This window comes from Adiantum capillus-veneris, chromosome 28 (genome assembly GCF_014529385.1).
Source record: "Adiantum capillus-veneris isolate H3 chromosome 28, ASM1452938v2, whole genome shotgun sequence".
Taxonomy (NCBI): domain Eukaryota; kingdom Viridiplantae; phylum Streptophyta; class Polypodiopsida; order Polypodiales; family Pteridaceae; genus Adiantum; species Adiantum capillus-veneris.
The window spans coordinates 7,408,441-7,434,352 of NC_140958.1; the positions used below are offsets into that span (position 1 = coordinate 7,408,441).

General features: G+C 40.8%; 1 pseudogene; it reads left to right on the forward strand.

Annotated features, from left to right (window-relative positions):
• Nucleotides 1-285: 285 nt before the first annotated feature.
• LOC147420021 (uncharacterized) lies at nucleotides 286-1,704 on the forward strand (annotated as a pseudogene).
• The last annotated feature ends 24,208 nt before the right edge of the window (nucleotides 1,705-25,912 follow it).

Consider the following 25,912-nt stretch of genomic DNA (forward strand, 5'->3'; position numbering starts at 1 on the left):
GCTGGAAGTGAAAGGGTCTCCTCACTTTTAGGCCTTTCCTCTCCTATCACAGCTCTCCCACGTTTCCTTTGAAAATAGAAGTTTACCTTTTCTCTCTTTGACTATGGTGCAACGTTGACTGAGTTAGCTGAACCAGCGATCCCTGCTCGCTGTGCTCGTCGCTGTTGCGCAAGGCTCCCCCAAGGCAAGTTCACCCTTCATGTGCGCACCCTTTGATCGCAGCCCTATGTTCTAACCTGCATTCTCCATTACAGCCAGCTTGCATTGATTCGCAGAGGCAGTGAAATGGAGAACTTTAGCGAACACGACCGTCTCGCCTTGCAACTCCTCAATGTGTCCACTAGAAGCAATGCGTCGGATATTGATCAGGGTGGGCACTTGATGGCAGTGGACATACTCACGCAATCAATGCTGCAAAAGTTTGTTAACCAGAAAGGCCTTTATGAGGATGAAAACATTGCAGGTTTGAAAGTGGAGGGCGATCGCTCCAGGCGTGAATTCTTGGAAGCCGCGCATCTGCAGCCCCCTGCGCACTTACGCCTGATTGACTACAAATCCACATGTCTTGAAAATCAGGTGGTAATAATCGATTGGGCTGATTCGCAAGTAGGTTACACTGCCATTTCCCTGCACACTTATGGGATGGAGGTTTATGATGTATTCAACTGTGAATGCTTTGCAAAAGTGCCACGGTGTTCTGGTAAACCCTGCCCACAGCATCTTGATGTATGCATGGCACGATGGTGTATGTATTGCGCAGCATGACGATGCCGAAGTTGAAGAAACTATCAAACACGTGGGCTGGATATATGCCTATGCAAGGGAGACCATCATTTTTCTGCATTACGTGGGGAGCGGGAGCCCCATGGCAGTGATCAGGCATGACGGTGATCTTGACTCCCGGTGGCAGACAAGGGTGTGGACATTTCAAGAGGCGGCTGTGTCAAAACGCAGGCGATACTGTGTGCGTGTTGGAATAGGCAAATTGGGCGATTGCCAGAGCCTGAAAGAGTTGGAGGAGAAAGTAAGTCTTTGGTATCAGGAAGAGTACAGTAAGGTGGCAGTCATTGAGGAGGAGGTGCTGTGGAAAACAGTAATGGAGATTTACGTCGTGATAGTGCGCTTGTTAGCTGGTGTAGCAGCAAGTGAGCATGATCCAGTTCTGTTTCACAAAGCATGGAAGTGGACTGTTTGCATTATTGATTGGATCAGGACTTTGTTCCATACATGCTTTCAGTTCCCAAGCCTAGCTACAGCACTAGAGTTTTCTGCTTTTCGCGACAGCAAGCACGAGGGAGATCGAATCAACAGCATTCTGGCGGTGGCAGGGGTGAAGGATTTGTGGCTCCAAAGGATATTCAGATGGAGGCCTCAACAATTGAGCTCATCAGGAGGCAAGGAGAGCAAGGTTTGGCAAGGGCTGTCTTCACGAAGAATGTGCTGATCCACAGAGTCAACAATCAGGCTGGGCTAAGGCGTCACACATGGGTGCCTGATTTGTCCAAACCCTTGAAATCAATCTACGAGCATATCAAAGAAACTGCTATTTCTCAAGAGGAGGAAGCGCAGGTGATCACGACGATAAGCTCTGTGGAGAAGTTCATTGGGTGTAGTGTGCTGCAGGATGGGAAGCTTGAGCTGAGCGGAGAGCTGGCATGCGTAGCCGTCAGGTTTACGGCGAGCTCGATAAATAGACATATTTAGATATATTTACACCTATGAAAATTGAGCGTAGATATCACTTTTATCACTCTACAGTGTGAATAACGTTTTTTAGACTCCACTTGAATGTAAATATTATGTCTTTTACATCCCTTTTTTCTAGTGAAAATTTTAACTATTACCTTTTCAGCAATGAAATAGGAATTTTTAGGTAGAAATAGCAACTTTCTTATGTGTAAATATTTATATCTTAAACAAACTCATCATGTGTTTTTTTTGCCATGAGTATATTTACTTACCTTCGAGTAGCATTTCAACGAATTTTTTTTTAATACAACTATACACGGCATGAATTTTTCTCACACAATCACAACTTTCATATATTTTCATCGGATATTTCCATAATTTTTTCACTCTTATTTGAGCTCCATACTTAAATAATTCTAAGTAGCTATCTTTCACAATAAGTATTTTTTTTATCATCTAAATTTTTTGTATGGGGATCAATGACTAACTGTAACCTATATTGTACATACCAACAGCCATATTGAAGGACAAAAGCATTCTTTTTTCCTCCTTCCAAGCTGGATCTTTAAGTTGGTTGCTGCTGCTTCCACTATGGTTTCTTGGTGGGTTGGCTTCTCTCTCTACACCAATGCCCATGCATCTGTGCTTCTCAAGCTATTCTCCACCGTCCTCTTGTGACTTTGGAAAGGGCCTAACAAGTGCACAAATCTCTCAACTCCTTCATCCATCTCAAGAGTACTTCTACCTCAACACATGAATAGAGCTCATGTCAACCTGATCTATGTTATCTTCACATTGCTTGATGATGTGGCATAGAGCTTCAACATGTTCTCATGAGGCTACCACATGAGTGTGATGTCGTCGGGGTGTCTATCCTTCATATGGGTGGGCAATGTATGTACAGAGCAAATAATGTTTGAGGCTTAAACAAGAAATTCAAATCTTGCACTATCTATATTTCATGGCTTGTTTTTTCCATTTCTAAATAATTACCACAAGAAAAAATGAAATATATATCTTCTCTTTGTCTACTTTTGATAGCTTCAAACATTTTCTACTTTTAGGTGAGCACAAATCCCTCTCTCTCTCTCTCTCTCTCTCTCTCTCTAACTTGAGCACTACAAGCAAGATAAAATGTGGGCCGCTTTTACCAAAATGAGTATCCACCTGCTATATATAAATTAAGCACTCGTTTAGCAAAGGTTTTTAATGTGATAAACTCTTTAAATGTTGAAATATTGAGCTCTACTATGACCTTATCAAAATTTTAATGTCTGTTTCTTAAAACAAGTAGGCATGGCATTGGCATCAATGGCATTCTAAATCGGAGACCGTCCACGAAGCACTTCCAAACATGTTTCAAAATCTTGCCACTTGTTTTCTCATTGAGCATTCCGATAACCTGTGGTTGCAACTCTCCTCAAAAACCCTAGCTCAACTGCTTTTTGTTATGCATTTATATTGAACACGACGACAACCTTGAAGGATGGAGTAGACCAAGAGGAGCTGCTTACAACCAATACTACATCCCCTATTTCTAGCCATGGTCATGCACATCTAAGCTCAGTATTTCCAGGTTTTAGCAACCAAATTCAAAAAATGGTGTCACTCATTTCATATATCACCTTGTTCCGTGTATTGTGCAATGGTAGAAAGAAGCACATGTGTAGTATGGCATATGTGGGTAACATGCACTTCTTTTTGGCAGGTAAATCCACATCACGTATGTGCCACGCGATGCCAAAATTTATGAACCAGGCCTTCAATGTTGTTTCTCCTTGTTAGACGGATAGCTTTGTGACCATGAAGTTGGCACAAGGGAACTCAAGGGACTGAATTACTTCGTGCTTGGCCATCCAATTCTCCAAGAACTTTGTGTCAAGCTCAACATATGTGTCCATCTCCTTTACAACTAGCCCAGATGATTTCAACCCCTCTTGGGTTGCATCTCTCACAACCTCACCTACATCAGTTATGACATTTTGCGAGCTCTCTTCCATGGACCTTTAGGAACTTTGAACATGTTCAATCAAGGTATTCAATAACAATAATTAGACATAAATACTTACAACACAAAATCACAATGCACTTTCTAGATGTGGATTTCAATAACACTTTCAAATTGCTTATACATCCTCAATTTTTATAGTAGCTACCAATTTGTACATCCCTTCTCTCTCTCTCTCTCTCTCTCTCTCTCTCTCTCTCTCTCTCTCTCTCTCATGGGTTACAATGTGCTGCTTATGGTGCATTCATCATCACAACAACTTGAGATTTGATGCTAGTAGGTTCACAGGGATAACAACAGTCAACACGATATGTCGCATGTGCTATATAGAGTGAGAGATGAAGATACATTATATATGTCAGGGCACAATGTATTACGAGCTATGGGGTCGCTTCCACTATCTATTGAAAGAAGGCTTTGACATCCAGAGTGCAGATGAGGCTAGATGAACTACCCATTATAACACCCTCTTATTTTGGGCACCCCTGGTATTAGTGATCACACATACCCCGCACAGTTCCTACTAGTAACACTTTTAGATTTATCTTAGTATTTCCTTTTTATACTGAGACATGGTATCAAATTCACCAATTTGTAATGGATTGGTCTGATGGGTCATTTTGGCATCTTGGAGACGTTAATATATCATGTCATGGCATTTCATCTCTCTCTCTCTCTCTCTCTCTCTCTCTCTCTCTCTCTCTCTCTCTCAATTTGTACATCCCTCACCAACTTGTAACATATTGGCATGGTCTCATAGGTCAATTTGGCCTTTTGAAGATGTTACTATGTCATTTTATTTGGTTTCCCCCAATATAGGTCATTTTGGCCTTCTTAAGAAGATAATATATTATTTATTTCATTTCCCACGACAATATAGATCATTTGGGTCTTCTAAAGGCGTTTTTGTCTACCAAAACAAGCCGTTTTGGCGTTTAGAAGGTGGTAATGTAACATACCATCTCTCTCTCTCTCTCTCTCTCTCTCTCTCTCTCTCTCTCTCACACACACACACACACACACACACACACACACACACACACACACACACACACACACTCAATAGGGTTTCGCTTACTAGCTTGTCCATAGTCAACAGGATCCTCGGCGACAAGCGTGATCACAAGTTGTTATGCTAGGGTTTCTTTGTATACGACAAGATTTTCCTATTTGTCTATTAAGCAAGCGCAATCCTCGTGAGTAGCAACGCCCATTCCATGCACACGCTAGGTCCTTAGGTGCGGTGCAATTAGTACAACAAGTAGCGGCGTTTTCCCATGATGTTAAGCTTGAGAACGTCGCGGCCTACTACTGCAGGCTAAGGCTAGCCGGGCTCAGACGAGTCGAGGGCAAGGAAAACAAAAGGGACACCAATCGTGCAAGGTGTTGTTTTGATTAAAAAAAAGCTACCTGCTTCATATCCGGATCCACACAGAAACTGGTGACCTCCCCTCCCTCGGAAACCTTGCGGTGCATCGTGATCGAGCCTGCATGGACTTGATGGAAGCCTTCAACCCCACCACTCGCCTACTGCTTTGTCATTGATATTGGCGCTTCAAAACAAAGATTATATGCTGCTGCCGCCTTTTGTGAACAAGGAGGGTGGAGGAAGGTGTAAAGCGTGTTTTTGGTCGCTGTGCTTATCTGAACCCGAGCTAATTCATGACAAGCGCCCTTATAGTTTTAAGGGAAAATTACCAAAATACCCCTCTAATTTATGTAAATTCCCAATATACCCCTCAAATTTCAAAAATTCCCAAAATACCCCCAATATTTTGTCATAAATTCCCAAAATGCCCCTGGTTGTGAGATTAAATTTTTGTGAATATTCAAAAAATTGTAGCTTTTCATAAGAAGATAGATTGTTTATCAATACAAGATGCTAAAAATGGAACTTGAGTTTGTTATGTCGGCTTTGGAGATGAATTGCTTCATTATTTTTAGACATAATTGCCTTTTCTGTGAGGTAATTTGTGACAAATTACAAAAAATTACATGATAAGCCCTCAAAAGTGGATCTCAATTGTAGAAAACAAGAAAGATTTAAAAAAATGAACACTCCAATCAAAATAAATACAAGGGTATTTTGGAAATTTCCACAAATTAGAGGGGTATTTTGGTAATTTTTCCTAGTTTTAAGAAATCGTGCCAATAATATGCAAAGGCCGGAGCAGTAGTGCCGGGGGCTACTGCTAAGCACGCTAGTTGTGGCATTTGAGGAAAGGCATCGCGGTGTTGGGGTATAAATCCCAATGTGGTCGCCCAGGTAAGTGGGCGGGCCACCAGGTATGTACACATATTCTTTTGTTAAAACCTAATAAGAACTCACTATGCTCTACACATTACAGTAGAGCGAGTTCACCATATCGTCGTTCTCTTCTTCTCTCACTCTCTCTCGCGTCGCACTTCCGCTCGTACTCCTTCAATTGGTATCAGAGCTCAGATCGAGGCTCGGGGCAGCATTTGCAGGTAGCCAAAGTCACCTGCTCAGATTGGAGTGAGATTCAACAGGCGAAGACATGGCCCCAATTCCCGTGGGTGAGCCCTAAGGGCTTGGTGTTCTCAGAATTTCATTATGAGGTCATGTCGACCACCGTTCGGCTTCGACAAAGATCTGCGTAGGCCATTTTCGACTACGTGGTCTTGGCGGGTGCAGATCCGACTCTGCAAATTTGGGGTTTCGGCCTACGACTACAAGTGTTGAGGATATCTGCACTTCCAGAGTGCTGATTTGTGGCTATCTACACAACGAAGGACGGCTTACAGTTCTTGGAGGCGTGTCACACACAACACGACCTACACACAGACTGTAGGCGATATCCACTAGTTCATCAGGTAGCTTGTGTTTGTTGCTTGATATTCCAGATTTCATCCTGACATTGCAGGTACTTCCACATGGGATGTATTGTCAAAGATGATGTATGTCTGTTGAGGGTTTGCTGGGTGTGAGTCACGCAGCAAACAACCGCCGCAGCGGTTACAGCATACAGTGGGAAATTTGTGGATGTATGACTTTGTGGGAAGTCTATGTACTGTCAGATTTATTGCATCCTTTGTTGAGGGTCGAGTGAGGTTTTATTGAGCTGGGGGATTCTCGAATGTTGAGATCCTTTCGGTGATACAGGTCTTGGAGCGATCCCTCGAGCACCCTTAGATAGGCAGCTAGGATGTATTGACTATGATTTAGACAGTTGGGATTGCATCTTTGATTTACTGCCGTTGAGGCATTGTCGCAGTCTATGCTTACAGGACAGTGACAGGACAGTGAGAGACAGTACAGGTGCAGGACAGGTTTACCCACAGCTTACAATGTTAGAGAGACAATGGTTTTTTGAGTTGTTTTTGGTCTATTTATGAGTACACCAGAGCCATTTTACAAAGGAGACTTTGCCGAAATTTTTGCAGAATCTGAAGCTTTCTTGGTTCATTTGTCAGGTTGATATTGGTTCAGAGGACAGTTTACAGGGGAAACTCTGTCGAATTTTTCCCAGGAAAGTAAACTACTGTGAAGTGTAGTCATGGCTAGATCACAGGACACTGCTCTTTACAATATCAAGAAGCTGGATGGAACCAATTTCCCATTGTGGAAGAAGCAGATTTGGCACGTGTTGGTACAAAAGAAGCAGGTAAAACCTATAAAGCTCAAGGGGATAAAACCAGAAGATATGGACAAAGATGAATGGAGGGAAATGGATGAATTGGCACTTTCTACCATTATGCTGACTTTGGCAGAAAGAGTTTACTTCGATGTAGCAGATGAGATGTCGGCTTATCAAGCATGGACAAAGCTGAGTGATCTTTATGAGAAGCAGAGTGCAGCTTCACAGGTATACTAGCTTAAGAAGCTTGTTGACTTGAAGATGAAAGAAGGGACCCCTATTTCCAATCATCTGAATGAATTCAACACCATCTACAGTCAGTTGTCAGCTCAAGGTTTCAAGTTTGATGAACCTGTTAGAGCTATGTTCCTGTTGATCACATTGCCGAAAAGTTGGGACACTTTTCGCACAACTTTGAGTAATTCTGCACCTCCAGATGGTTTGACCATAGCAGGTGTAGAAGGCAGTCTACTTACTGAAGAAACCAATAGAAAGACAATGGACAAAGGCAAAGGAACAGTCTTAGTTGTCAGAGGAAGGACCAAAGAAAAGTACAAAGGTGGAAAGAGGGATCAGTCTCGTAGCAAGTCCCGTAGTGCCAAAGGCAAGAGTGGCATAGAATGCTACCATTGTGGCAAGAAGGGTCACATGAAAAGAGACCGCAGAGAATGGAAAGCAGAAAAAGGCAAAGAGAAAGCTGAAGACCATGGTGAGAAGAACAAGTCCTCAGTGAAGATTCAAGAAATAAATGTGACAAACACTGTTGCAGAGGATGACAGTCTAGTGTCAGGAGACATCTACTTCTTGAAGAATACAATGGACTCAGCTCTTCTTACAGCATCTGATGGAAATGCACTGAGTGACTGGATTATAGACTTAGGGGCATCACTTCATGTGTCTCCAAAAAAGGAGTGGTTTACCTCTTATGTGACCACTGAAGATTATGTTCGGCTAGGCAATGGGCAGACATGTGAGATCTTAGGTGTTGGAGATGTTCAATTGAAGTTTCAGAATGGCTCTTCTTTCATGCTGAAGAATGTGAGACATGTTCCCGCAATTACAAAGAGCTTGATCAGCACAGGTCTACTTGATGATGCTGGCTACGTCACCACTTTTGGACAGAACATGTGGAAAGTACCATGGCTTGCTGATGTCCATAGTGTCGGATAGAGATCTTAGAATGACCAGTAATTTTTGGAAGGGTCTCTTTGAGAATTTAGGGACAGGGTTAAACTTCTTTTAGGCCTCTCACCCGTGAATGGATGGCCAAAGTGAAATAGCTAACCTAACAATTCTTGATCTACTAAAATCCTACGTAATGGAAGTAGATCAAAGGTCCCAATGGGAGAAGTACTTACCCTTAGTGGAGTATGCATACAATAACATTGTACATACTTCCATGGGAAAAGCATCTTTCAAGGTAATTGAGGGAAGATCCAAAAGTCCCTTACTACTTAAGGTACATGGGAAGATCTTCACTGCAGATGAGTATAATTGAGACCTACAAGTATCTTTCCAAAATATTAAGGATGCATCTCTATCTCATAGCAAAGGCAAAAGGTTGCTGATAAGCACAGAAGAGCCCAAGCCTTTAAAGAAAATGATTGGGTCTTGTTTAAATTTCCCAAGGCTCGATCAAGGCACACCACCGGCAACAATCATATGGGACACCAAAAGTACTATGCTAAGTTAGCAAAAAGGTACTATGGTTCCTTCTAGGTTCTTAAACCAATCAATGAGATGGCCTATCAACTCAAGTTGCCCAGCCATTGGCTCATACACAATGCTTTCCATGTGAGCCTATTAAAGCCTTACAAAGGAAAGCCACCTCAAGAACCAACTATTGAAGACCCACCAGAGATCAAGGACCAAGAAGAAGTGTTGCAGCCCGAGTCCATTCTCCGACATGAAGACAAGGTATTAAGAGGCAGTAAGACTATCCGATGGTATCTTATTAAGTTTAAGAATTATTCTTTTGAAGATGCTAGATGGATGCAAGGCATACAATTAAAGGATAACCTAAACCTTGTCAATGCTTACAATGTGTCCTAGAGTAAGCAAATGTACAAATGTTTAAAATGAACAAAGTTTTTGTCTTATAAGACTCTCTTTTTATTTATTGTGCACAAATTTTTAGTATGCATGCTTAGAATCAAGTTTGTGGAGACGACGTCTTCCAAACACCAAAGAGAGCTTGTCACTCTACTATGGAAGATTGATAGGACTAATGCACAGACATAATTGCGGTAGCCTTAGGATCCCAACCACCAAATGGATTAGTCATCCATTCTGGAACGACATCATAGGGTAAGATAGGGATCCTCTACCCGCTAGAAAAAGGACTAATGAATAGGCTTTATCTTCTCTACCCCATAGTCGAGGATGACTATGATTTCAAGAGAAAAGTAATGTCATAAAAAATAATATCTAATTCTCCTAAATGATTTTCTTATGTTAAATTGATCATTTATTATGGAGAAATACCAGGGGAGAAAAAGCTAGAATATTGGTTAAGCTGCAGACCGGCCACAGTAGGGATCAAAGGAAGGAAAATAGGGATCCAAAGGGGGGGCCATCTGCAAAAGATCAATGTACAACAATGGGCTTCAAAGACCCTAAATTTCAACCCATTAAGACTTCCAAAATGCTAAGGTTCCAATTTTCAATGTAAAGTCCAATGCTCAAACCTTAGGGATATTGGATGCTTTGTAAGTGTACAAAAAGTCTTCCCAGATCCTTACATAGGAGGGGGACGAGCCCTGTAAGTAGGGGATGAGAGAGAAACACACACACACACACACACACACACACACACACTCAGAGGTTCCCTTTACACAAAGGGAATAGGAGACACATGTCAGCTCCCTACCCCAGTTTCCTCCAAGGTGCACTCAAATCCCATTGGATAGCCATAGAGGTGGACCAATGAGAATTAGGCTAGAGTAAATCTAGTTTAATTGATTTTTAAAAACTTGATAAAAGAACCAATAGGAATTAAGCTCTCTAGAAGATTATTGGACAGTCTCCCAAGGGGTCCAATGAGCATTTAGCAGCCCAATGGCTTGCCTGATTCCTATTGGCCAGAAGACAAAGGGGTCCAATGAGATTTTAGTTGCATTATTTAATTACCTAAATCTCTCACAAAAGGGGAAAGTGGGACACATTTCACAAGGTTATCACTTATGATTCTCAATTATGATTGGCTAAGCTTTGCAGGGTCCAGTGGGATGCCAGCATGAGTAAATTGCAAGAGGGGTCGACCACGAGAGAGAGGGGCTAATTTTGGGAAGTCATTATCGCACACACACTCACACAATCTCATGTGTGAAGCAAGACGACTCTCTCTCTCTCTCTCTCTCTCTCTCTCTCTCTCTCTCTCTCTCTCTCTCTCTCTCTCTCTCTCCTTCTCAAGCTTTAATGGAAAGCTCATCATCTACTCCAAGCTTGTGAGAAGGGAGGCCTACACCAACAACTCTTGACTTTGTGATGCAAATTTAACCAAGAGCCAAGCTTCATGCATGGTCATCTCCCCTACCATGCTAATTACTAAGCTATTCTAAGCTATTATGAGTGATCATGTGAGGAGATATACTTCTTTCTCGTACGACTACTCCTTCTTCCTCTCAATCTACTCTCATACCCCACTAGCTCTCACCATCTTCAAAGGTGTGTGAGGTCTTGGGTCTGAGACCGTGAGGGAATTGATGTTGTGTTTTATAAGTGTGTGCATGGTTCTTGAAGCTTCCATCTTCATTGCACCATCAAGTTATTGAAGGAACACAAAGTATTGTATTGTAAAATGTCTCCCTTGATGGGGGAAACCTAAAATACAAAGCCTTTTGGAAGGGGGACCGGATCCATGTAAATCTGGTCCTCAAATGTTGTCAATAGCTTAGTTTCTCTCTCTTTTGAAGTATTGTTCATGCTTATCTAACTAGGTGTTATGCTTTTTGTTGCTCTCTCCATACAAGCACTCTTGCTATGCTCATTAGGAATCTATTCTAAATAAATTCTCCCTATGTTCATGCTATTTTCAGCTACACACAAGTTACTAGGCCATTAAATGTTACATGGATGCTCAACATAACTCAGACCAACTAACTTCCATAAATGAGTCAAAACAAAAATAGTGGATCTAGGGACCATATGACCATATGACCACAACCAATGCTAGGTCAGCAACCACCCTTAAGAAGACACAATGTTGTACCAATCAAGTATATACTTCCTGAAGGACAAGTGAAAGAGTAGGCTATAATGCCGGCTACACCCTACAATGGCTAGTTCATCTATTATGGTAGTAGAAGACAAGTGGTATACTCAATTGCACTCTACCATGCTAGAATCAACCTATCAAGCACCTCTAGAAGCAACAATGATTTACTTTATGGAAAATTAGGGAGCTAGGCCACCCATGGTGACACAAATGTCCAGAACAAGAACAAGGAATTGCCATAACTGTTGTTTGGATGACCATTCAAAAAGCCATTGTCCAAAGCTTGATAGGATAGTTGGGCTAGTTGAGGCTTAGTGGATGTAATGGAGCAGAAAGGGTGGGCATTATCCTAAATATTTTCCTAGTAATCCTACTAACAAAAAAGGAAAAATTTCCATAAACATAGTGCAAGTGCTACCAAGTAGCTCCTTAGATATTGAACCTACGGTTCTTGTCAAGGTAATTACTAGGGAACAAGACAAGAAGAATAAGAAAAAATATGCGAGAGAGTTTGATAGTAGCAAAATTTCTTCAAAAGACTCCAAGAAAGAGAGACAATGATGCTACGGGCTTAGTCCAAACAACATCAATGGAGGAAATTTGAAGAGAAGCCCAAAAAATGTTTGAAGAGATAACAAAGTCAATGTTGACAAAATTCAAAGAATCAAAGCCAAGATTGGGAGGATCACTGTTGGTTAAAATAATTGGTGAACCCCTTAATTCAGTCTTGGAAGCCTTCCCAACATGAATGAAGGTGGGTCAATTCGTGAAAAATTACACAGTCAATGTTAGAAGCACAAAAACCAAAACTGAAAACTATTGGGAATCTAGCAAATGACGAGAATAGATATAAATGTGACCCTATGAAAAAAAAAGCCTCACTAAAGAACCAAGGGATTATTTCATTGAAAATGAAGAACATGACCTAATAGTTCCACACTGTGAGGATGGGCTAGATGGAATCTCCATAATGAAGGAAGATAGGCCAAATCACTTGAGGGAACAATTTTGAGAAGTAAATGATAGAAGAGTAGCTCTGAAATCATATCCAATTAAAGAAGTTTGGCTGGACCAACCACCCATGGATCTAGATGGACAATCTTTGTATGGATATTGGGGATCAGCCTTTAGAAAGCCCAAATAGTCAAGACTTTACCCTCATATTTGGGTGAAAAAAAAGGCAAAAAAATCATTGGTATATGCAGACAAAAAGAATTGAATAAAGAAAAGTAGACTTCAGATTTGGAGAACCTACATTCTATCATGTGGACACCTATTCAGTATATCATAACATTGGGTGAGTTATTGAAGATCAGATCACATTTATGGAAAGATCTGCAAGGCACCTTAGAGAAAGTGGCCATAACAAGATTAATGAAAAAAAACATAAAAAGAGTTGCACACAAAAGAAGTTTGGGGTATAACTGTCAAATTTGTACCTATGAACAAGGTAGGAGATTGTTGCAACAAAGGGAATGAAGGGAACACCACTCTTCCAATGCAATATAACAATGTCACTACTATGGTTGCTCTAGATATTGGGGCAGGCATTGTCATTACAATGAAAGTGGTTCGGAAGGCTATGGAAGACTTGAAATTAGGTAGACATAGATGAAAGTGCAATTAGCACATGGGCACATCAAACAACCCATGGTATTATTAAAAAATGTGATAGTCAGCCAATGTGGGATTGACTATTACCACACTTTTGCCATTTTAGATTTTGGGAAAAATTGAACTATGAAATCATCTTGGGATGACCTTTTATGAGGCAATTATAGTTGATCCAAGATTATAGAAACAAGTATTTATACCTGAAACAAGTTGGATCAACTATGCATGGAAACCTAAAATATCTCTCATACAAGGATGTCGTGAAGACACCAATCCAAGAGCTTGACTCAAACATAGATCGAGACTAAAGTATCATCATGGCTGAACAAGGACACACCAATTTGAAGTGTGGAGCCTCAAATAATGGTAGTTTATGATGGGAGGATTCCATCTTGGATCGAGATGTAGATGATGCTAATTATGTACCAGAACCCCTTCCAAAAAAATTCTTTAAGCCATTTGAGTGGACTCAAATTTTGGGTACTATGGATGTTTGTGTCAGCGAGTTCACGCCCACCCTATTTTGCAATGAAGAGGGCTATGAAATTTTTCCCATCCAAATGGTAACTATTGTACTTTTGGATGAAAATCAAGGTTTTCTCAAGTCACTATTGTGAGGCTATCTCTGCAAGATCAACGGATCATAGTGGAGCAATCCATGAGATAGATAGCCTAGGGAACCGGGAAAATCTTATGAAGGCCCAAAGAATGCCAAGAAGATTGACCTACCTGGTCCTAGAGAAGAACCAAATCCAACCTACATAGCTACAAACTTTTCTCAAGAAGAGGAATAAATTCTCATTAACACTCTGGAAGAGTATAGGGATGTCTTTGCATGGTCATACAAAGATCTCAAGGGAGTAGATCCTAAATTTTTTTAGCACACTATTCCTATGAGAGATGATGCCAAGTCAAGTAGACAGAGACCCTCTACCTACAATGAGACATTTTCCAAAAAGATAAAGGAGGAGAAATAAAAACTCAAGGAATCCGAATTCATCTCGTAAGTAGAACACACCAACTAGGTGTCACCAATTGTGGTGGTACCAAAGGAGAATAGAAAACTTAGAGTGTGGACAAAACCTAAAAAAACTAGACGTTGACAACATACAAGATAACTATCCTTTTCCCATCAGTGATCACGTTTTAGCGATGGTAGATAAAAAAGAAGCTTATAGATTCTTGGATGGATTCTTGAAAATCACCTTCCAAGATCTGCTTCACCCTGTCCAAAAAACTTCGCTTAACTTTGTCTAGCTACACATCAGCCACAAATGGGCTTTACAATCAGTCTTTTCCTCTTCACGTAGGCCATCAGACCATAGCCTCGCTTTTCCATGAACCAGGAGAGGGAACACCTGCATTGCACCTTCTTCTCTTGATAAACTACTCTCCAATGAAAACAAACCATAGTCTTGGAGCCAAGAATCTACATCTTTGACCTAGTTGAAAATGGGAAAATTGGACCACGCCATCACTAGCAAAACCTGTTCTTCAAGGCCGCACCTTTGGCATCACCAAATCCACCACGTCAACTTCAAAAAGGATCACCAGTGTGCTCCTCCATGGGGGCACCAGAAGATGGAAAGGGGAATGGTAAATACACCTGGAACACAAACAAATGCCTCTCTATAGCCCAGGATATACACATCACCTCAATCCACTAGAGTTCACCTTTGAAACTCGACACGATCCATAGAAAAACCATCATTTGCACACAACATGACACAGACACGCTCAGATAGAACACCACACCACACTCACATTCCATTGTTATCCATCGCTATCGTCTCACCACACACACCAATGCTCTAATTCACTCTCTCCACACACAAGAACAATCAGTTCGGGTGGGCACACACTTCCACAAAGCCAACACCACAGGAAAAAGACAAGAGTTGGAGAAAGGGAAAGGGGGAAGGGGAGAATCAGCACCAAGGTGGGAAAATGTAGGCTTCACTTGATCAATTAACCTTTACATATGCAGCACGAGCGCCAAAACCATGGCCAATGCAACAAAAAACTCCCACCAAGGCCTTCACTTTGCAAAAAACTTCATGGGGGCGAGCCCTCATATGAGAGAGAGGGGACTAGAGCCGTGCCCTATAAAGTCCCTACCTTGCTAATAATATGGCCCCCTTGACCACGTGGCTCCGTCATGACCCTTGGCTTGCCCGGTCCTACCCTAGGCCTAACATTACTCCCTCCTTGGAGAAATGTTTTTGTCCTCAAAAACAAAAGCGGCTATATCTTCAAAAGAGCACTAATGTTTTCCACAGTGGCATCCTTTGTGGATTCAACTGCTCGTCTGACCAAAATATAGTGTAAAACGAGGTTCAATGAAACCAAAATTAACATCTTGATTGTTCACATTGTTGTCCCTTTGCAACCGCATTGTATAGTCGGCCTATATCAAACATAGTGTGTAGACTCCATTTAGAGCCCAGGAGCATGCTAAATGAGTTATGATAACAAAAATGTATTCAAATTTGCACCTCCTTCACTTTCCATGAAAGAACATACTGACATAACTCATCAGCCAAGCTTAAGTCCTTGACGTGTTATCTTTTTGTATCAGTAAACAACCCACCATAACTAGTGTTCAAGGTTGATAACCCGATGTATACATGAAGAGACTAAACCTAGTCGCAAACATGCTTTAACTTATGGTAAGAAAACTCTAACTAGAGCAATAAATGCTTTCTAATTGGATTGATTGGTGCTAACATACACACTTTGTATATCCTTGAGCACAAAATTGCACTTTGTCCTTGGGTATTGATGGTATTGAGGTGTGTTTCCCCATGGTTTATAGATAATATTTCCAAAGGATTGGTAAATAGGGATCACGATTCCTTAAAACATTGCTAAGAAATCAACAATGTTATGAGTAACCATCTTGGCTAACTTAAAAGATCCACAAGCACACAAACCGAGCCATGACATCTGTTAACGATTGTTAGATCTATGTCATGAATGTGCCTGCCATTCCAAATCATCCTTTGCCCATAGCACCTAATGTGCATGCATCTAGAAAAAACAAATTTGAACATGAATATCCATCTACGTTCGTGACATTGGACCATAAGAGAATGTAAAAATCAATCACACCTAGGCACCAATGAAACATGTTCATCTCAATAGAACAAAGCCTTGCTACATGTATAAAAAACCATCATTTAAAGTTGTTTAACAACACTTGTACCTTAACAAGTCTGACTAGGTATCCCACAATTTTTGGACATTGAAATTGTTCGTGATAAGTGGTGCATAAAATGTTCTTATAAAAGGAGCTCCAACACCTAGGAACTTTTTCACAACACATGATGGAAATATCAGGTGCCAGTGTCATTCTTAGAGACTCATATCCTCCACATGTGGAAGATGTCTCTGTCTGAAAAAAGAACATCCTTCAAGTATGAGAGATACTTGTGTGTGGAGTTAGCCGCCCGCAAATACGTCGTGATATGCATGAGAGGGACCCTCATTAACCTTGCTCCACACCCTGGGGGATTCACCATGGAAAGCTTAGTGCACCACATAAGTGCATGAGAGGGGGGTTTTTTACAAGTTGCGTAAGCGTATAAGTTAGGGGCAGACCCCCAATAATTTATCTCCCAAGACTAAAAATAACATAGGGGGTTATCATATTTATGGTTGGGGGGGGGGGGGGGGGGGGTGGCTGATTTGGGTTAATTACTTTTAACAACTTGTCACCACCAATGTGCACTAGAACTCGGATGAATTTAGGAGAAGTTTTTTTTTAGGTCACGCATCAAATTTTGCATCAAGCCCATAGATAAGGGCTAATTTGGAGCAGGTCAAGGGTTGATTTACACTAGCTTTGGATGGGTTAGAATAGCAAGAGTGCAGGCCATTAGGAAAAAAATGAACCCTAAAGGGGCCTTGTAAGAGCAACCAATCATATTTTAGTCAACAATAGGACATAAAAGGGGGGCGATAGCCCATATCTACGTACCTCAAAATTATATCATGTAACATATCTATGGAAAGAGCTCGCCAATGCGCTCTAAATGCACTGTTATCTGAGAAATTTGAAGTTGAAATGCTAAAGTTATGGCCATTGGAAAAAAAAACAAATGGTGGGATCGTGGCCACAAGCCAATTCTCATTCGTGTGGAGAGTATATTCCAAAGCATCTTTGACCCTAAAGGGCCCTTTTGGGGTTCATAATTTTCCAAATGTTAATCGGGCACATAGTTTGAAAGCCAAACTAAGACACATTGAGGGTACATCTAGTTATCAACAAAAGTGGATCCTTGTACGTTGTCAATCACTATACTACACACTCTTTGACTAGTTTTACTCAGTTAAATCATATGAGACCAGAATTTTATATGTAAGATAGGGGCATGATAGTTTTCTTCATTGATTTTTGTATAAGCGTAGAAAGGGGGATCATATTCCCTAATATGAGTCGTATATGGGGGTTTTATCAAAGTTGTTCGCTTGCAGGTGGCGTCCTGTTTTGTATATAGAGTGAATTCCCCGGGCTCCACACTGGCTAAACCAAACTTCGTGAGTTCCTAGACCATGTTGATCCCACGTGATAACATGTACCAAATCAAACCCTACAAGTGGGTCCATCATTGTGTAATGCCAAAATGTATTTTGGGCAATACGGCCCAAAATTCTTGGCTCTTTCATGACCTTGTCATATATTTGAAGAGCAAAAATGGACATGTACCAAATCATATGCATACCTGGAGGTTGAGATTCATGTTCACTTACCCATAGTTATGTGCACTTTGAAAACCTAAAACATACAGCTGGAAGGGTGTCTTACCATAAAACCAGTCTCAAAGATGTACTTATCGGTTACCTGTTAAAAACATTAAAGGAAAGATTAGTGAAAAACAAGCAATATGAAATGGTAACCTTGGGTATTGCCTTTGCAATCCATACCCCTTAGTTAGCTTCTACAAAGTCAGACCGCTTGGTTAGACTTTACATAGAAACTACTCAGACTAGCATCCAACAGTGACAAACATAGTCCACTTGGTCCACTACCCCTGGGTAGATTGTGGACTTCTTTCCTTGAAAGTACAATTATGTTGAGCTCAAATCATGACTCTCGTCACCTATGGAGTGATTGTGTGTTAGCTGAGTCATACTCCTAGAAAAACCACTCTGTTTTAGGAGCAAATTACACCTCCTATAAAGTGCATGAAACACTACCTAGACTAACATAATGTCAATCAAGGACACAATTGACATGATAGCTGCTCACCTTCCTATTTCTTGAACAGTGTAATGGAATTGGCCTATTAGCTTGAGAGTAGTGAAAATTAATGAGAGTACTTTTGAGAAATTACTTTGTGAGCATTGCGGGTGAACATAATTGATAGTAGCAACATTAACGTAGCATTTAGTTAACTTGGAATGAACAATACTTTTGCAAGAGAGAGAATTTAGAGAATATGACAACAGTTGAGGACCAGATTTATGTGGATCCGGTCCCCCCTCCCATAGGCATTTGTAATATGATTTCTCCCATTAAGAGAGACTTGTTACAATACAATCTTTGTGTTTATTGTGACCTAGGTGATGCAATGAAGATAGAAAGCTTCATGCATCACAAGAATAACATAAACTTTGAAGAAATCTTTAACTATCCCAAGACCTCAAACACCTTCGAAGCTGGAGAGAGCTAGCAGGGAATGAGGGTAGGGAAGAGGAAGAAGAAACATTTCATAGGAGAAAGAATTAGTTCCTCACTTATCATCACTCTTCTTGCTAGAATACATAATAGCATAGTAATGAAGATGGAGAAGATGGCAAGCTTAAGCATTGAATCATGGCTCTTGGTTGCATTTGCGCTCCGTAGCCAAGAGTGTCGGTGTAGGATCTCAACCTCTACTTGCTTGGAGAAGGAGAGGGAGCTCTTGCACTTTGCACATTGCATAATGAAAGTGTGTGTGGGAGAGTATACCCCTAAGAAACCCCCTAGCTTGCTTTGGTCAAAGACCCCTTGCAGCTCATTCTTGAATCTCATTGGACCCCTCCAGGCCTAGACAATCACAAGCAGGAGGCACTACAAGCAACAAGCGTAGCCTTGGGACAAGTGTCCCCCTTTCCCCTTTGAGAGAGAGGACTTGATAATGCAAAGTCAATTAATTAAATCTCCTAAATTATCATTGGATCCCTTGGGTGGCCAACCAATAGGCTTTAGGGAACCATGAGGGAAACATGAGCAAAAACTTGACAAGTGGTCCCTTTGCTTTCTTTGTACTAGGCTTGCCTTGTGTGAATGTGTGTGTGTTCTCTCTTATCCCCCCCCATGCAGGGCTCACGCCCTCCTTGTAGGGATTAGATCTTTGACTTTTGACACCTCAAGCCCATCTAGCTTAGGCACTTCAAGCTTGGGCTGAGTTCTCACCTCAAGTGCATCCCTAGCATCTCAAGCATGACAAGAAATTCAAGCATCTTAATCATCAAACACCTCAAGCATCTCCAACACCTCAATCATCAAGCACCGAAAGCACCTTAGTCATAAAGCACCAGAAGCACCTCAAGCTTGGGCTGGGTTCCCACCTGAAGCTCAAACCTAGCTTACCTAAGGTTAAAGGACTTTTATACTAACTATTGGAGATCTTCAATGAATCTAACCCTAAGGTCTTATGCTCCATTGGTTAGCCTTGCTCTTTGATAGACCATCTCTCATTTGGGCCCCTTTACCATTGGACCCGTGTTGAGATAGATCTTTAAGAACGTCTATATCTTAACACTTGTTCCCGTTTATTATCCCACATTAAATGATCAATTTAAGATGAGAAAGTCATTTTGGTTGGTTAGATATTAGGTTTTATGACACTACCTCTCTCTAAAATCATAGTCGTCCTCGACTATGAGGTAGAGGAGATAAAGCCTTAGTCATTAGTCAATTTTACTTAGTGGGAAGAGGATCATTTTTTACCCTACGACATCTTTCCATTTGGTGCTTGGGAGACATAGCTGCCACAAGCATGTCTGCTCTTTATTCCATTTCATTCTCCCAAAGTTGAGTGACAATTTCTACTTGGTGTTTGAGAGACGTTGTCATCACAAACATGATTTTAAGCATGCATACTATTTAAATTTGTGCACAATTAAAAAAATAATAACTAGCCTTATAAGACAAAAAACATGGGTCATTTAAATAAAATTTGTACATTTTATTACTCTAATGTAGCATTGACAAGGTTCATAGTATCCTTAAGCTGTATTCCTTGCATCCATCTAGCATCTTCAAAAGAATAATTTTGGAACTTAATAAGATACCGTCGGATAATCTTACCATGTCGTAGTACCTTGTCTTCATGCCGAAGCATAGCTTTGAGTTGTAGCACCTCTTCTTGGTCTTCAACTTCGGGAGGGTCTTCAATAATTGGTTCACTTGGGGGATCTCCTTTGTAGGGCTTAAGTAGGCTCACATGAAAAGCATTTTGTATGAGCCAATGGTTGGACAACTTGAGTTGGTAGGCCATCTCATTGATAAGTTTCAAAATTTGGAAAGGACCATAGTATCTTTTTGCTAGCTTAGCATAATACTTTTGATGGCCCGTAGGATTTTTGCTCGTAGTTTTCCTTAATCAAGCCTTAGGAAACTTAAGTACGACCCAATCATTTTCTTTGAATGTTAAGGCCCTTTTGTGCTTGTGAGAAATATCTTTTTGCCTTTGTTGAGAGATGGATATAGCCTCCTTAATCTTTTGAAAAGATTCTTGTAGGTCACGGCTATACTCCTCGACGGGGAAGATCTTCCCATGTACTTTGAGTAGCAAGGGACTTTTAGGTCTTCCCTCAATGATCTCAAAAGATGCTTTTCCCATAGAAGTATGTACAGTATTATTGTAGGTATACTCTACAAGAGGTAAGTACTTTTCCCATTGTGAGCATTGATCTACTTCTGTAACATAAGTCTTTAGTAGATCGAGTATCGTAAGATTGGCTATCTCACTTTGGCCATGTGTTTGTGGGTGATAGGCCAAAAAGAAATTCAATCTTGTTCCTAGACTTTTAAAGAGACCTTTTCAAAAATTACTGGTCATTCTAGGATCTCTATCTGACACAATGGATGTGGGTAATCCATGGTGTTTGAAAATCTGAGATATGAAGAGAGTCTCCATTTAGTGTGCCTTACTAGTCTTTTTGACAGGAATAAATTGTGCTTGCTTGCTAAACCTTTTGACTATTTTCCATATTCCCATATTCCCATGGATAGACTTGGGCAATACAAAGATGAAATTCATGGATATACTCTCCCATGGTGAATTTGGGATAGGCAATGGCTAGAGTAATCTAGGTTGCTTCCCTCTATCATATTTAGTCTTTTGGCATACTACACATTTTGAAACATACTCTTGTATGTCCACTTTTATGGTAGGCCAATAGAAATATGTCTCTACTCCTCAAAGAGTATGTTGAATACCTCTATGCCCCGCGTAGGGAGGAGCATAGGATTCATACATAACTTTCTCACGAAGGAAATGCGTAGCACATAGCCTATTTCCATGGAGAAGATAACCATCTTGCAAGGTGAATGGTTCCTCTTTCTTCCCCAAAGAAAGGGCTGACATTATGTCTCTAAATTCGGGGTCAGTAGCATACTCATCTATCATAGAGGATAGATAATTGTGAGTATCTATAGACACAGCATTAACTTTTGGTCATCGTGAAAGTGCATCGTCCAGTTGATTGTTCTTACCAACAATATGAGCAATATGGAAATTAAATTGCGAAAGAAAATTTTCCCACCTCATCTGTTTGTCAAAAAGCTTGGTTTGTGTCATGAAATACTTGAGACTTTGGTGGTCGGTTCATAGAATAAATGGAGTCCCAATAGGTAGTGCTTCCATGTGTTTAGGGCATGTAGAAAAACTAAAATCTCTTTCTCATAAATGCCCAAGAATCGTTCATCCGTATTGAGCATTCAGCTCTCATATGCTATGGCATGCCCTTCTTGAAGCAAAACTGCTCCAAGGCAATCACCACAACCATCACATTGGACTTCAAATGGCTTTGACAGATCTGTAAGCATGAGGACTGGTTGGGAGGTAAGCTTCTCCTTGAGCTTATCAAAAGAATTTTTCTCCTTAGCAATCCATACATACTTAATGTTATTCTTAGTTAAGTCATGTAGTGGTCTTGCAATTTGAGAGAATTTTTCTATGGAGTGTCTATAAGTATGCGCACATACCAATAAAGCTTCTTAGCTCATGTAGATTCCTTGGATTAGGCCATGCTTTTATCACCTCTAATTTTGATGGATCCATACAGATACCATCTTGAGAGATAATATGACCTAGGTATTGAATATCTTGAAGGAAAAAATCGCTTTTCTTTTGGTTGAGAAAAAGCTTGTTTTCCCTCAATGCTTGAAAAATCACTTGGAGATGTTGCTTATGTTCCTCCAAAGACTTGGAGTAGATGATGATATCATCAAAGAACACTCCTATGAATTTGCGATGATAAGGTCTAAAAAGCTCTTCCATTAGACAATTGAAGATAGCTGGTGCATTAGTCAAGCCAAAAGGCATGACAAGATATTCATAAATACCAAACGTTGTGCGAAAGGTGGTCTTTAGGATATCTTCATCCACTATTCTTACTTGATGATAGCCACTTTTAAGGTCAATCCTACTGAAGTAGGTAGAGCCTTGTAGCTTATCAAACAGACCTTCTACCCAAGGCATTGGAAATCTATTTTTGATAGTGATGTGGTTTAGTTCTCGATAGTCCACACACATACGGTATGTACCATCTTTCTTTTGCACTAAAAGGACTGGAGAACAAAAGGGAGAGGAACTAGGCTGCACCATCCCTTTGTCTAACAATTCCTGTACTTGCCTCATGATCTCCTCTTGTTGAGCTTGTGAGACTTGATAAGGAGGCTTGTTAGGCGGTGAGCTTCCTAGAAGGAGTTCAATGTGATGGTCATCATCCCCTCGTTTTGGAGGTAAGTCCATAGGGATATCATCGATGAACACATCTTGGAATACTTTGAGAAAATTAGAAAAGTCTAACTCATCTTGATTCCTATCATTTACATTTGATGAAACATTAGGATCTTTTAGAGACTCTTTGACAAAAATCATGTACGAAGAAACTAATGTCTTCATTGACTTATCAAAAGCAAGGAGGATTTACAAGTGGAATAGTGCAACCACGCTCACTAACATCTAATACATGTTCTTTCCCTTGTAGATAAAATAGATTCTCCTTTCAGGGGACTTAATATTGGCAGCCCTGCGATCAGACCATGGTGCCCCTAGCATAGCATCTTCATGTTGGAGAGGAGAGATGAAAAAGTCACTAGGTATAAATTGGACTCACAAAGGGGCCCTTTAAGCAGTTTGACTTTACCTCTCTATACCAAAATGGGCACATGGATAAATTTTTGCAAACAAATTCCAAAGTTGGCAAAGGTTTGACAGTTAGAATGTCCTCTTTAAGCTCTATCTATTGATATATAGCACGTCATGAGATTCCTCATATTTTAGAAGATCTTTTTTTGATTCACTACATCATAGGTGAATTAGAAAAACGAATCTTCTAAAATACGAGGAATCTCATGACGTGATATATAACAGTAGATAGAGCTTGAAGAGCACATTCTAACTGTCAAACCTCCATCAACTTTGGAGTTTTTTTTTGCAAAAATATATCCATGCGCTCGTTTTGGTAGAGAGAGGTGAAGTCAAACTCCTTAAAGGTCCCCTTTGTGAGTCCAAATTTCACCTAATGCTTCTTTTGGACATGAAGCCTCAACTTCCCAATCAAGGGCATAAGGAGGCTTGCTATCCCTTGAAAGATGTGTCAGCCATTACCATATCTCCCATCTCAAAAGCTTGAATGCCCAACTTGGTGGCCAACTCCGTTGATATAAAGTTGTGAGTAGAGCCAGGGTCAAACAAGATGAAGGCATCATGCTCTCTTACCTTTACCCAAGCATAGGAAAGTGATGATCCTTTGCAATGAACATCCTCTTTTGGAGCTTCGATGGCGGAAGCCCTATGAGTCTCATTGTGAGCATTCTTCTTGGGGCAAGAACGATAGCCATGTCCTTGCTCCCCACAATTGAAACACTTATGGTCCTTGTGAAAAGCTTCAAGCTCTTCAGGAGAGAGTTTGTTTTTGCCTTTGTAAACTCCCTTCTCCTTGGACCAATTGTTGTTGTTGTTGTTGAAAGTGCCCTGGGAAGAATTTTGAGCATTGGTTTTCCCCTTTGCATAATTTTTGTCTTTGTTTTCCATGGGCTTGACATTCCGTCTAGCCCCTTGATGGAAATTGATGCGTGAAGCAACCATGACGTGATGGATTACTTAGTTAATACAACCAGGCCATTGAGAGTTGATGTATTAGGCCATCTCTTCAGGTAATACCGCACAGAATTGCTACCTTTGGTCAGCAAAGTCTATCTTTTGAAAGACAGTAGCCTTTAGATGTAAATCCCAAAACTTGTCTACATACTTGTGGATAGACTCATGAGAGAGAAGCTTCAAGCTACACCGTTCAGTAAGCACTTTGTCCTTTGCATCGCTCGCAAGGAATTGCTTCATGATGGAAACTCGTAGAGTTTTCTATGTCTTTGGGGCTTTGCAGTTGCCACGAAGGCTAGCCCACCATTGATGAGTTGATTTTTGGAGATGCATAGCTACATGGCGTAGCTTGGAGGAATCCGTGCAGCCCTCCTCTCCAAAGGCCGTATGGAAATGCTGGATGAAGGCCAACACTTTTTCGGTAGCACCAAAGGTGCCATCATAGGTAGAAAAAGAGATACTCTTTTCTGCCTTGAACTTCTTTAGCTTTTGTGACCTTCGCCATGCAGGGTATGATTTGTGATGTCCTCCCCTCTTGTATTCTCTAGGAGAATAGCCGTAGCTTTCGTCGAAAGAGGAGGAAGGTGAAGAAGAAGGAGAAGAGGGTGACCTCCTTCTAGCCGTTTAATTCCTTTGTTTTCTCTTTTCCCTTTTGGAATGACGAGGAGAAGGATTGTGTGTTGATCATTTCCTCTGGGAGGAGTGGGCGATCATCTAGACCACCGTCTTCGTGGAGCCACATCTTCAGAGGAACTTAAAATTTCATTGCTTTCTTGCTCTTTGGATTCCTCCTCTTGAATGGGAGAGAGTGTTCTTTTGGGGGTCTCTTGAAGAGGTCTCCTAAGCTCTCTATTCTCTTGGAGAGGAAGGGAAATTCCATAAGCACAAAGTTGTTGAGTAACTTCGTCTTGCAAAGCAGAGTTGCCCATAGCTTGCTGCAACCTAGTAACAAGATAATTCATGAACATGGGGGCATCATCATTAGCACCTTCATGCGCAAAATCAAAGCTATCAATGTTCATTCTACTCTCTTGATTATTGTAATCCATGTTAAAAAAATTAATGTGTGTACTTAGTGTATGCTTTGGAAATTCAAAACCTTAGTTGCCACTCCTCTGAGCCTTTCAAAATTGGCTTTTAAGTATCTACACCCAGGGCTCGACGAATTGGTTAATTATAGAGAGTAATGGAGTAGGTCTAACATAGCAGAGTTGCCGAGGGCTAGATTCTTTTGGACTTCTTATGGCTCAATAATGGTAAAACTTTAGGCAAGTCTAAAAGACTCATTATTAAGTCCAAAGCTTTCAAGATACGCACCATATCCCACATAGTGGGCTCAACAAAATCAGTAATAGATCCTAGTTCCACTTACCCTAATATAATCAAACAAAATAAACCATTTATTGGCTACTTAAGGACCTCTCTTCTTAAGCAAGAAAAGAGAAACCAAATGCTCTGATACCAA